The following is a 13,641-nucleotide window of genomic DNA, read 5'->3' on the forward strand; positions in this document are numbered from 1 at the left end:
AGGGGGCATGGTTGAGGCTGGGTGTTGTCTCACTGAATTTATAGGAATTAATTCTATTAACTCATTCTGTTCAGACAAAAAGTCACTCATAGAGGACAAGTGATGTAGACCCAAGTCACATAACTGGCAAATGGCAGGCCTTGAGTGTGAATCTGGTCCCCTGATGCTCCACCCAGGGTCCTTTCCAGGGCCCTACATAACCAAGCAATAGGAGGGAACTTTACTTTTCTTCTGGGTAAGGATGAGGTGAGGACAGAAGGGCAGGGGGAGGGTCCTCTGACAGTCAGCAGTCCTGGAACTTGCCCAGACGTGGAGAGAAGTTTGAGTCTTCTGCATATTGTTGAAGTCTTTCTTTACTGTGGACAGACTCTCGTAGGACAAGAAGGAAAGTGCCCTGTAACTCATTTCTAGAGGCTTTGTGGTGTGACAGGGTCACAAACAGACCACATAGCACTTGAATGGAAACCACCAGGCCCTTGTGAGGGGAAGAAGCTGGGGACACAAGAATGAGCATTGCTCCCAGAGTTTAGAAGGTGAAACATTTTTTTTTATCTCTCCACCATGCAACTCTGTGTTTATGCAGAGCTGCCTGAGTTTAGAGGCTGTACCAACCCCTTCTCCTTAACTTAAAAGGAATGGTCTTATTTGAAGGGAAGAATGAGAGGGAAACAAGGGATCTGAGGAGCCCCAGGTGCCCTAGAGCATACTCTGCAGGCCCTTACCACGGACGCAGGGCTGGCATGGGCTGGGAGAATCCTATATAAAGTCACAGAATTGTCTTATGGGGAGTCCAACAAACACACACTTCAGTCTATTTTCTTAAATTTCTAAGGAAAATGTGCCTCTCTAAAGAAAATATGTTACATATAATACATAAAGCTATTTAATTTGTACTGAAGTTAAAAAAAAAGGAAGTTTAAATAAAACCCATATGGAAGCTGTCTAAATGCTTGGGTTAGAAAGAAGATTGGGTCAAATACAATAGCGGGTCCTAAAGCAATAGTCTGCTACAGGGAGTACAAATCTATCTGCATTTAGTCTAAATGTAGAGTGACCTTTCACTATCAAGCCTTGAGCTTCAAGTCGGCTGTGGTTATTGGAAATCATTTCCAAAGGTCATTTGTAAAAAAAAAAAAAAAGTATATGGATTTAAAGATGCCTCCTATATATGAAGAAAGCCAAATCTGCAACGCTAGTCAAAAATAATATGGGGGAAATCACTGTTGCAGTGATGGGTTTTGAAAACATCCTAAAAGGTCTAGGGTCAGTCATACGATAGCAATTTCATTTTCTATCCTTATCTATCAGCAGAATTGTTCCTGTGTGTATTGCTAAGCTGTTTCCCACCACCACATGTGTAGCAGAAAAAAAAATATGCAATATTACTTAGGAGGGAGTTACGAAGAAGCATTTGCTTTCACCAGATCAGAGATAATATTACACTAAAGCCAAGCAGAGAACATTGCAATGAGCCAAAAGCCTGAATCTCATTCCAAGTGGTGACATTTATATGCAGGATGTCCAACATGCCCTTAGAAATTTTTCAAAGGGCATATATAGCCGAAGTCACTAGGGCGTGATTGCATGTGCCACCTTAATCAGTTTTAAAAAAATTTCAGGAGCTCAGCAGGAGTGCCAAAATGCTCTCCCAGTTCATCAGTGAATGCTAAATGAGTCCCCTTTTTAGACACAGGTAGGAGAAGAGCAGGTGTGTGCATGTGTAAGAAATAAGATGTGCTTGGATGATTCTCAAAGACATTATCTTCCCCCATCCTTCCTTCCTCCAGTGTAAAATGATGGGTAATGTGGAGTATCAACTTGTTTTCCTTGGAGTAAAACAGAAATTAATAACAAACTATTCTGCTATATTTAATTTAGGAATCTCTTTGTCTCCATGTTTTACTTTTCACTCTTCCTCACTGACCCCTCTTTCCTCTCCCTATTCCTGATAGTGGTATGTGTATACACATATACATATACATATACATATACATATACATATATATACATATGCACATACATATATATACATATACATATATATAGATATATCTATATCTATATCTATATGTATACCCTTTGTTTTTTTTTTTGAACTTCAGAGTAGATTCCTAAAGGAAAATGACAATATCTACTTGGATGACTTACTTAGGAACTGTATGTTTACTAAGTATTAAGTCAGAGTATTAATAATTCTTTTGTTCTTTGCCCTAACCACAACAAAAACTACAGAACATCTATCATGTGCTAGAACTCTCCTAGACACTGGCGCCGGCATAGATTAAGAATAAGCCACCTTATTATCTGCCCTCTCCCAGTGTTGGTCTGCTTTTGCTAGTTTTGGAGGAGTTGCCTACTGTTTGGTATTTGTGACACAGAGGAACAGGCGCTATGTTCACTAAGCAATCTGGGTTCCCGTGTTGCTCTCCAGCCTTGTAACTGGGGGCAAGAAACTTCATCTAAGTCTTACTTTCTTCAACTGTAAAATGAGAAAAATAATATCTGTTCTACCTACCTCACAGGGCTGTAGAGAAAATAAAAATAAAACCTTGGTGAAAATGCTTCATAAATTTCACAGTGTTATGTACACGGAAGGCACTGATGCACTAAGTAAATGACAGATTTAGTGCCTAGCTCAGTGCTAGGCAGAGTGGGCTCTCTACACAGGGATGAATTCAAGAGTCATGTCTTCAGCAGACAGGAAGAGTTTTCCAGGTGACTTACGTGACACATCTTATATCAGTGTGTGTGTTTTAGGAACAGGACGGTATATTAGGGAACACAATGTTGTCCTGTGCTATTGTGTCCTGGAAAATGTGCCCATCCTGTTTTGTTGTGAGTTTGACCATGCGTCATTCCCTTATAAAATGAGAACACTTTGCGCCTTTTACCTTCCTGCTGACAACCTCATGCATCTTTTTATTTTTTTCATGATAAAAGCAATGTTAGGTGTGCCTGGATGGCTCAGTCGGTTGAGCATCTGACTGTTGGTATCAGCTTAGGTCATGATCTCATGGTCTGTGAAATTGAGCTCCAAGTCAGGCTCTGCACTGACAGGCTGGAGCCTGCTTGGGATTCTCTCTCTCTCCATCTCTCTTTCTCCCTAGCTCTCTACCGCTCCTCTACCTGCACTCTCTCTCTCAAAATAAGTAAATAAATTAAAAAATAAATAAATAAAAGCAATATGTTCATAACAGAATATTTGAACAAGGCCAAAAAGAAGCAAGAAAAATATTATCCATAGTACCACTGTCCTCAGACACCCACTGTTGATACTTTATTTGTCTTCTTTCTCTTTTTGTCCCTCTCTCTCCTTATATATATGCTTATATCGTATGTTCATATGCTTATATATATTTAGTTGGTTGGTTTTGTATAGCGGTGGTCAAATTGTATATCCAATGTTAGAGTCTGCTCTTATTTCCCACATAACATCATAAAATTAAAACAATTTAAATGTTTCCATCTCATTTCTCCTTTCTTATCATTCAAAACTCAAGTCCTCCTGCTAATATGATCACATGGGCCTCAGGCGCATTCTAATAAGATGCCTAGGCTACCATCGGGGTCCATGTCTCTTCTTTTGGTAGGTTAACTGAATCCTCTGTGTTCCCCATTTCACCATACATTCCTCCAACTGGGAACTGTGTCTATTTAACTCCGTGTACACAGGCCTAGATCAGTGCCTGAGATAGATTGCTCAATAAATATTTGTGGAATAAACCACCAAATGTTGTGATAAATTCTTTCATGAGTCCTTTCACGAGTTCTTTCATGACTCCACAGTCCTTTAAGTCACTCAAAAACCACTCAAAAATTTCCTAAAAAATCTCTCTATTGCTGGTTCCAATATTGTTACTATGAATAACTATGTAACACTCTTAAATATCATTTTTTTCTGTATTTCAGATTTTTTAAAATTAGAGATTCAGAGAAAGGCAATTCTAGGTCTAAACATTTTTTTTATAACTCTTGACATACATTGACCAATTTCTTTTAAGGAAGGTGCATCTACTTGTATCATTTCCAGGCTATATCCCAGCATTGGTCAAGACTCCATTAAGACAGCACAGATGTTTCCTCCTCCAGCAAGTATTCTCTGTTCCCCTACCACTTCTCACCTGGCAAGCTTGAGTATGCCTCCAGTGTACCTCCATATAACCCTCCACCATATATTTGTGATGCTTTTTTACAGCTACATATTTACTGCTCTTTCTTCCAGACAAGATTATTAGCTTTTTAAAAAATGTTTATTTTTGAGAGAAAGAGAGACAGAGCATGAGCGGGGAAGGGAGAGAAAGAGAGGGAGACACAGAATCTGAAACAGGCTCCAGGCTCCAAGCTGTCAGCACAGAGCCTGACGTGGGGCTCGAACCCACGAACTTCGAGATCATGACCTGAGCTGAAGCCGAACACTTAACCGACTAAGCCACCCAGGCGCCCCAAGACTATTAGCTCTTTTAAGGCAAGAGGCAAATCTCACTAATTTTATAATCCTTAGTGCCTAAAAGTATAACAGATTTTCAGGACATACTTGGTGACTGCAAGTAGCTAGTGTTTATTCCAACTATGTAATTAAATTGATCCATGAAGAAAACTAATGGCGATGATTATTATTTACCAAACACAGAGATAGAGAATTAATGGAATTCTTTGCTCTCGAAATCTTGACAGAATTAATGCTCAACACCTGCTATAATGTTCAGTTATTCGATGATTCACACGCTGGAATCAGGAAGTTTCACAACAACGGATTTCCACTTTTCCATCAACCCGCTTTTACTGTTTTATACGTAAGGATTCCTTCCTCTAAAGAGTCCTAGGGTTACTGCTTCAGCATTCAGATTCAATTACTGGTAGTGCTGCCTCAGGCAAGCAGCCCTATCAGTTCCAAATCTGTTAAAAAAGAAAGTCTAGACTTTTCCTGGGAAAAAAAATAGATTTTATAATTTATAACAGTTAATAATGAATATTTTACCAAGGGCAGAAAATGAGCAAAGTGATGTGAAAGAGGCCATGGAATTATTTCATAGTAACCCATTGGCTACAACAGAAACCTGAATATTCTATGCTTAAACCGCAGTGCAGAAAGCATATGTAAAAATGAAGTGATCTTAAAGAATACAGATACTGCCTTTCCCTTCTTTGGTTTTTCTTCAAAATGCTGATCAATTGTCAGCTAAAAAAAAAAAATCCTTAAATATGCAAGGAGAATTCTGTGATGTTGATGGAAATGGATTAAGGCCACAGGAGGATCCCTTTTCCCCCTGTTTTTACACATAACCCACATAGCAGAGTTGGAATATTGCATTTTTCCCCCTAGTTTCCCAAATTAAGAAGTGGGCTGAGAAACTGGAGTTAGTTGCAGATTGAATTTTACATGTTAAGTAAAGGCTTTTGGTTTTGGAAAAAAAAAAAAGCATGACGTAAAATATCGGCAAGAAGACGCTTAAACGTTCCTTTTTACGGGGCCAAAAACCTAAATGTGCATCACCAGGCGACCTAACGCCAACTTATAAACACAATCTTGCGCATGAGCTGCGCAGATACACTGCATATTCTTCACGGGGAGGTACTCATCTTCATTCCATTCACAAAAAATAGCCACGCATATCTGGCATCAATCAGCATGTGAATTCCTGACATACTCCGCTCAGCAAGTATTTGCTAAGTGGCATGTTTAGAGCAGAGAGGCATCAATCATTCAAGTGTTACTCATTTCCATTGTAATGAGCACTTGAGAATGAACAGTAAGTTCATTGTTCAGGAGTACATGTGCAATCCTGCTGTTGATCACCAATAAACATGAACTCATTTTCAAACTCTCAGTGCTTGCCGCTGGCACATGGACTTTGGAGGTATGATTTCTGTGGGTAATTATCCCACTTCGTATGTGTTCAGCGCTTTGTCATTAACAAAGGCTTCCTTTACATAAGCTCGCAGATCCAGGAGAAGCAGAGGCCTGACAATTTAATTATTACTATTAAATTCAAAGCTAACTCTAGTAATTCCTGACAAGCCCCCCTATCTTTGTCAGCAAATTCAGTGGGTTGAGTCAATTTAACTGAGTATCTGCTGAACCCAGTCCAGTCCCTTTTTAGCTCCACCCTGGCAGGGCCCTGGTTCAAGTCCTCGTCAGCTTTCTCTCCGTCAGCCTCAACATTTCTTTTAACTGGGCGTCTACGTTCCAGTCGCCGTCCTCCCCTGCCCACCTCCCAATCAATCCTCCACACAGTAGTCAGAGTGACCTTTAGAAAAGCAAATCTATTACATTATTTTCCTTCCTTCACATCATTCAATGGCTTACAGCTGCCTTCAAGATAAAGTACAAACTCCTACACAGAGTAAACAAGACCCACAGGGTCTTCGAGGTCTGGCCTCTGCCCAGGGGCCAGAGTTAGAGCCTCTAAACACTGACGAGATTAGGATGCCCCACCTCCTAGTCCCTTTACCCATACATAAATAAGAAAAAGAGAGGAAGAAACCACAAAACACAAAACACATATGCATGCTGTAGTTAAACTCATTTCTTAAGATATTTCTGATTACAAAATGCTGGATATGTTTATTAAAGTTAAACTCTCACTTTTTTTCCTTCTGCTTTACTGGTGCTCCTAAAAAATTGCATACTTAGTCAATTGGATGATCTAGAACTGTAGCTGTCTCTCCAGTAAAGAACAGTCAAGCAAACAGAATGGTAGCAACAAAACTCTGTGTATGCCATTAAGTAACTCATTCATTCATTCATTCATTCATTCACTTATGGTGAATTCATTGTGTATTAGGCACTGAACCAGCCCCTATGTAAGACTGGGGACACACAGTAAATGGGATATTGTCACTGGCCTCAAGGAGCTCACAATTTAGAAGAGGGAGTGGGAAAGGGGTTGCAGGGTCTTTGGAGATCTTCTAGCCTTTTCTTGAATGCCTCTTGTGACAGGTATCTCAGTGCTCCTTGCTTCCTTGAAGTCTCTATTCATTGCACCTTGTTCTATGATCCCTTTTCCACAAAAGGGTCCTTCAGCATTTACTGATTTACTCAAAAATTATGTAATTCCTTTTCAACATGAAAGTCCTTCAAGCATAAAATTGAATACAATTCATTTACTCAAAAAATTGTATTGAACACCTATTATATGCCTTGCTCTAGGAATTCAAAGGCCCTTGCCTTAAGCTCCTCATGGTCTAGTGGCAGATATAGATAAACAGACAAAGTAGTGTGGCAAGAAGAGTGACTGAGGGACTGAGTCTAGACATGAGTGTGTGTGTATGTACATGCATGCACACATGTGCATATATATAATAATAGGGAGGGACTGATCCCCGAGAAGGTATTAGACAGGCTAAGGAATGTGATGGGGATCCAGGCAGAGACACTCTCAGTAAGCACTCATCTGGAGGTAGGACCAAGCATGGCAGGTTAAAGGAAGCCTTATAGGAGGGGTGGACAAAATGTAGGCTCTGGACCTGTACGTTTCACATTTCGTGCACCTGAAGAACCTGTTAAGATCCAATTTTCCAGTTTTGACCTTTAGGATTTTTGATTTAATAGGTCTTGGGTGGGGCCCAATAGTGTGTATTTCTAACTAGTTTCCAGGGGATATTGATGACTGCGGAACCACACTTTGGAAATCACTGCCAAAGACAGGTAAGGAACAGATCACACAAAGTTTTGTATATAAAAATTGTATGTGGCCTATGAATATAAATAACAAAAATCTATAGTTATTCTGAAGAGTATCCTTCTTGCAATTCAGCAAATTGTTACTGAGTCCTGCCATATGCAAGGCACTATTCAAGGTCCTCTTTTCTAGGGTCAACCCTTCTTCACCTTCACCCTTCCCAGTGGTTTCCAACCCTTTCACTCTCTTGGTTTTTACTAACAAAATGTAATTATCCCTTTTGATAACACTGGGACTCATGGTTACCTTAAAAAAGGCTTTGAAGTCAAAAGACCTAAGCTCAAAACCTAGATTCACCATCCCTACTAGCCAGGAACACTTGGGAAATTAATTTAACTCGTGTAATTATATTTTTTCTCATTTATAAAGGGAGGAAACACCAACCTTTATAGGGATTTTGTGAAGATGAAATGAAAGATCAACTAATGCAATGCTTACAGCATAATCAATGCTCAAAAAATGCTAGCTCAGAAAGGATGGTCTTTTCAATTGATCATGCCCGAGAAACTGGTTACTCCTGTCTTGACCCTTAAGTTCACACCACAAACAAAAATTAATTCCAGGTGGATTGTAGAACTAAGTGAGAAGGATAAACAATAAAACTTTTAGAACAAAACACTGGGTAATATCTTTATGAACTTGGAGCAAACAATGTTTTCTTCAATAAGACAACAAAGGAACTAACCATAAAAAAACTTTGATAAACTTGGCTACATTAAGATTAAGAAATGCTGATTATATGGAGCACCTGGGTGGGTCAGTCGGTTAAGCATCCGACTTCAGCTCAGGTCATGATCTCGTGGGTTTGTGAGTTCGAGCCCCACGTCGGGCTCTGTGCTGACAGCTTGGAGCCTGGATCCTGCTCCAGATTCTGTGTCTCCCTCTCTCTCTGCCCCTCCCCTGCTTGCACTCTGTCTTTCTCTCTCTCTTTCAAAAATAAACATTAAAAAAATTTTTTTAAAACAGAAATGCTGATTATCCAACGACACCATTAATATAGTAAAAAGGAAATCTGTTAGTAAGGATAAAATATTGGCAATGCATGTATCTGACAAAAGAACATATAAAGAACTTCTGCAAATTAATAACATAGTCAACCACACAGAAAAATGAGAAAGAACTTGTAAAGCCATTTCATGAAAGAGGATTCTCAAATAAGCAAAACATGAAAAGCTGCTCAAATTCAGTAGTCACCAGGGAAATGAAAATTGTATGCCACACATACTCACCGGGATGGCTGACAAAAAAGCAAATAAGGCCAAGTGTTGGTGAGGATTTGAAACAAAAGGAACCCTCACACACTAATGAAGGACTGTAATTTGCATAATGATTCTGGAAACTCTTTGGCAATTGCACTATCCACTAAAGCGGAGCCTGTCGCATGAAATGGGAACATCATAGAAACTAAAGGGAGTTTAAACTTTAAATTTTACTCTCTTGGGTCAAGTCAGAACTTTTAAGTCTAGAAATGAAGGTGAAAATTGAATGGTGTTCGTATGTGTGTGCCAATGTTGTCCCATAAAAAACAACAGAAGAATCCAAGAAATGTTCTTCATCCATGAATTTCTGCATTATTACCATAGTGCCAAGATTCCTATCAAGCCACAAATATTGCTACCAAGCCAGTGTAAAAGCAGCTTAATATTATCTTAGTAAAGATAAAGCAAATATGGAAACAATATGATAAGTGAGTAAAAGAAGGAAAGCTAAAGACAGAGAGACAGAGTCAATTGATTTAACTATATTCTTTGGCAAATTTCAAACAATCCTAAAAAACTGAAGGGCTAAGACTGTGTCTAGAGGAAACTAAAACAAAACAAAATGGGAACACTTACTTTGCTCTCTTTGAAGTCAATGGGAATAGCGACAATTTAAAATGCACAGAGAGATGTTTGTTTTGAGAGAGAGAGAGAGAGAGAGAGAGAGAGAAGAGAGCATGAGAAAGGGAGGAGCAGAGAGAGAGGGAGAGACAGAATCCCAAACAGGCTCCTCACTGTCAGCACAGAGCCCCATGTGGGGTTCGATCTAATGAACTGTGAGATCATGACCTGAGCTGAAATCAAGAGTCAGATGCTTAACTGATTGGGCCAACCAAGTGCCCAGAGACCTCTCTTTTTGGCTTGTGGATGGCCATCTTGTGCCTGTTCCTCAGAGGGATATTTTTTAGATGTTTATTTACTTATTTTTGAGAGAGAGAGCGAGAGCTCAACAGGGTCTTTCTTCTATGTCTTTGCATATCTGGTGTCTCTTGGTGTCTAAATTTTCTCTTCTTTTTTTTTTTTAACATTTACATTCTTTTTTTTTTTTTTTCAACGTTTATTTATTTTTGGGACAGAGAGAGACAGAGCATGAACGGGCGAGGGGCAGAGAGAGAGGGAGACACAGAATCAGAAACAGGCTCCAGGCTCTGAGCCACCAGCCCAGAGCCCGACGCGGGGCTCGAACTCACGGACCGCGAGATCGTGACCTGGCTGAAGTCGGACGCTTAACCGACTGCGCCACCCAGGCGCCCCTAAATTTTCTCTTCTTATAAGGACACCAGTTAGACTGGATTAAAGCCCACCCTAATGACCTCATTTTAACTTAGTCACCTCTTTAAGAACCCTATCTCCCAATAGAGTCACATGCTGAAGTACTTGATGTTAGGACTTCCACATATAAATTTGGGGCAAGGGAAATAATTTGACCTATAGCACTAGACTTCAGAAAAAATTTACATACTAATGCATATATTTAAAATAATGCTAAATAGTGTTTTGTTTTCTTTTACACTTCTCCGAGTGCTAAAGTATCCCAATTTATAAACGTTATGATCCGTCAAATGGTTACTGTGGTGGGGAGGGGGGGGCGTTGGGGGAAGAGTTGACAGAGATTTTCTCAATACCTCTTCTCAGTTTCCTTTCACTTCCTTTTCTCTTTCGGTTTCTGATACATAGCTATATTAGGCAGCCAATAAAATGTCTCTCAACGATCCCTGCCTTCTGGTATTCATGTCCTGTGCAATCCCTTCCCCTTGAATGTGGGCTGGATTTACTGATTCCCTTCTTGAAAATAGTATATGGCAGAAGTGTTGGAATATCATGTTTAGTTTTAGGTTAAAGAGGACTGTGGCTTATATCTCGGGCATTCTCTCTTGGATTGCTCACTTCTGAGGGAAGCCAGTTGCCATGTCGTGAGGCAGTCCTGTGGAGAGGCCCACATGACAGAGCTTGGAAGCAGATTTTGTGAGGCCTGTTCACATGAGTGAACTTGGGAGTAACAAGCCGAAAGATGACTGTAGCCTATGGGAAACTCCAAGCTAAAATTCTCTAGCTAAGCTGTGACTGGATTCCTGATCCACAGAAACTATGAAATAATAAGTGTAGTTTTCAGCTGCTAAGTGTTGTGGTAATTTGTTATGGAACAAAAGATAACCAATAAAATTTCAACCGATAAATACCAGTCGAACATAGCTTTCTGAAACTGTAGCTCATTGACACATAAAACAATAGTGTTTAAAAAATCAATTTCAGACAATTTTTATTAACAACTCTAAATTGAGATTAAACATCTACGATGAGTTGGGGTGCCTGGGTGGCTCAGTCAGGTAAGCATCTGACTCGGGTCAGATCAAGCTCAGGTCTTGATCTCAGGGTGGTAAGTTCAAGCCCCAAGTTGGGCCCCATGCTGGGTGTGGTATCTACTTAAAAAAAAAAAATCTAGGGGCGCCCAGGTGGCTCAGTTGGTTGAGCGTCCGACTTCGGCTCGGGTCATGATCTCGCGGTCTGTGAGTTCGAGCCCCACGTCGGGCTCTGTGCTGACAGCTCAGAGCCTGGAGCCTGTTTTGGATTCTGTGTCTCCCTCTCTCTCTGCCCTTCCCCCGTTCATGCTCTGTCTCTCTCCGTCTCAAAAATAAATAAATGTTAAAAAAAAATTTAAAAAAAAATAATCTAAGGTGATACGTCTATGTCACTTTTTAACCCAACAAGGAACCTGAAAAGAGAGTTGCTTTGCTCTGTCTTCCTGTTACTAAACGGAAGTGCTTTAGCATAGATCTTAATTCCTTTTAACTTAGTTCTATAATTACTTAGTTTAGGTTGTGTTTTCCTTTATTTCAGTTAAAATTTCAGTTTCTCTTTTTTTTTTTTTTTTTTAATTTTTTTTTTCAACGTTTTTATTTATTTTTGGGACAGAGAGAGACAGAGCATGAACAGGGGAGGGGCAGAGAGAGAGGGAGACACAGAATCGGAAACAGGCTCCAGGCTCCGAGCCATCAGCCCAGAGCCCGACGCGGGGCTCGAACTCACGGACCGCGAGATCGTGACCTGGCTGAAGTCGGACGCTTAACCGACTGCGCCACCCAGGCGCCCCTTCAGTTTCTCTTTTAAGAGAGAACTAAAACAATACAAGAATTTTCAAAGACCTTGTTTTTAATGGTTTTAATAAAAAGAAATTATATGGTTAATATGCAATACCCATTTGGGGACAGAGGCAGATTCTCTGTGCACTACTTATACACTTTGCTGGCAGAGACTGGATCTGATCCAACCTCTGGATCATCATGCTTTGGGCGGCACTGCATCCTGTGGTGCTCACCAGTCTGTTCTGTCCATGTAGGATTCCGTGGGCAAGCCTGGGTGATAGCTCCAAAAGACAATTTGTCACACTCAGTTCCTATACCCTCGTATGTTGCATCTAATGCTCTTATTACTTATACTCTGTAAATGTGACTCTTAGGCAGCAACCTATCTTTTTATCGGAGGGCTCTGGACACAGGGAGTAAGGAAGAGGAAAGTTCTATTCTACATCAATGCTTTTATAATTATTGGCTAACTGTAACGTGGCAATCATTCTGCATAGATCGAAACCAAACGCCATGGGCTAGAGGCTGAAAGAGAGAAGGGAGATTGTTGCCCAAAGGGATGTTAGACACTGGGCAATTTAATAATTTCCTAGACTGGGGTGCCTGGGTGGCTCAGTCGGTTAAGTGTCTGACTCTTGGTTCGGCTTAGGTCATGATCTCATGGTTCGGGAGTTCGAGATGCACGTTGGGTTCTGTACTGAGCATGGAGACTGCTTGGGATTCTCTTTCTCTCTCTCTCTCTCTCTCTCTCTCTCTCTCTCTCTCCCTCTGCTCCTCCCTGATCTCTCTTTCTCTCTCTCTCAAAATAAATATTTATAGAAAAATTTTTCTTAAAAAAATTTCCTAGAAAGACTCAAGGTTTTTAACTCAAGTTAAAGGGCAGCCTCAAATTCCTGTCCAGTAGTCTCTTGTTTTTCTACAGTGTGTGTGTGAATGCATGCCTGTGTGCACATGTGCATACAATCTAATGTCATATATTACATCTGTGTGTACATTTAGGTATATAAACTATGTCTAGTCCTTTTTGAAATGTTTATTTAGTTTTGAGAGAGAGAGGGTGTGAGCAGAGGAAGGGCAGAGAGAGGAGACAGAGGATCTGAAGCAGGCTCTGCACAGCAGAGAGCCCGACATGGGGCTCGCACTCATGAACCGTGAGATCACGACCTGAGCCAAAGGTGGAGGTTTAACCGACTGAACCACCCAGGTGCCCCTATGCCTCGTCCTTTAATTTGATCTTATGTTTATTGTAGAAAAATCAGTTGATTTAGGGTATATTATTCTGTTGTCAACAATAATCCTTTGTATCTTTAAACAAATCTCACAACTTCAGAAAAACATACAGTATTTTTTATAAGTATCTTTTTTTTTATAATTTTTTTTCAACGTTTATTTATTTTTGGGACAGAGAGAGACAGAGCATGAACGGGGGAGGGGCAGAGAGAGAGGGAGACACAGAATCGGAAACAGACTCCAGGCTCTGAGCCATCAGCCCAGAGCCCGACGCGGGGCTCGAACTCACGGACCGCGAGATCGTGACCTGGCTGAAGTTGGACGCTTAACCGACTGCGCCACCCAGGTGCCCCTATAAGTATCTTAAATATATTAGGATGATGAGTC

General features: G+C 40.5%; 1 protein-coding gene across 1 annotated transcript in view; it reads right to left on the reverse strand.

Annotated features, from left to right (window-relative positions):
* The window catches only part of CHST9 (carbohydrate sulfotransferase 9), a 243,915-nt gene that overhangs the window by 54,185 nt on the left and 176,089 nt on the right, over positions 1-13,641 (reverse strand). The gene's annotated exons all lie outside the window — the stretch shown is intronic.

The sequence above is a fragment of the Prionailurus viverrinus genome, chromosome D3 (assembly GCF_022837055.1).
Source record: "Prionailurus viverrinus isolate Anna chromosome D3, UM_Priviv_1.0, whole genome shotgun sequence".
NCBI classification, from domain to species: domain Eukaryota; kingdom Metazoa; phylum Chordata; class Mammalia; order Carnivora; family Felidae; genus Prionailurus; species Prionailurus viverrinus.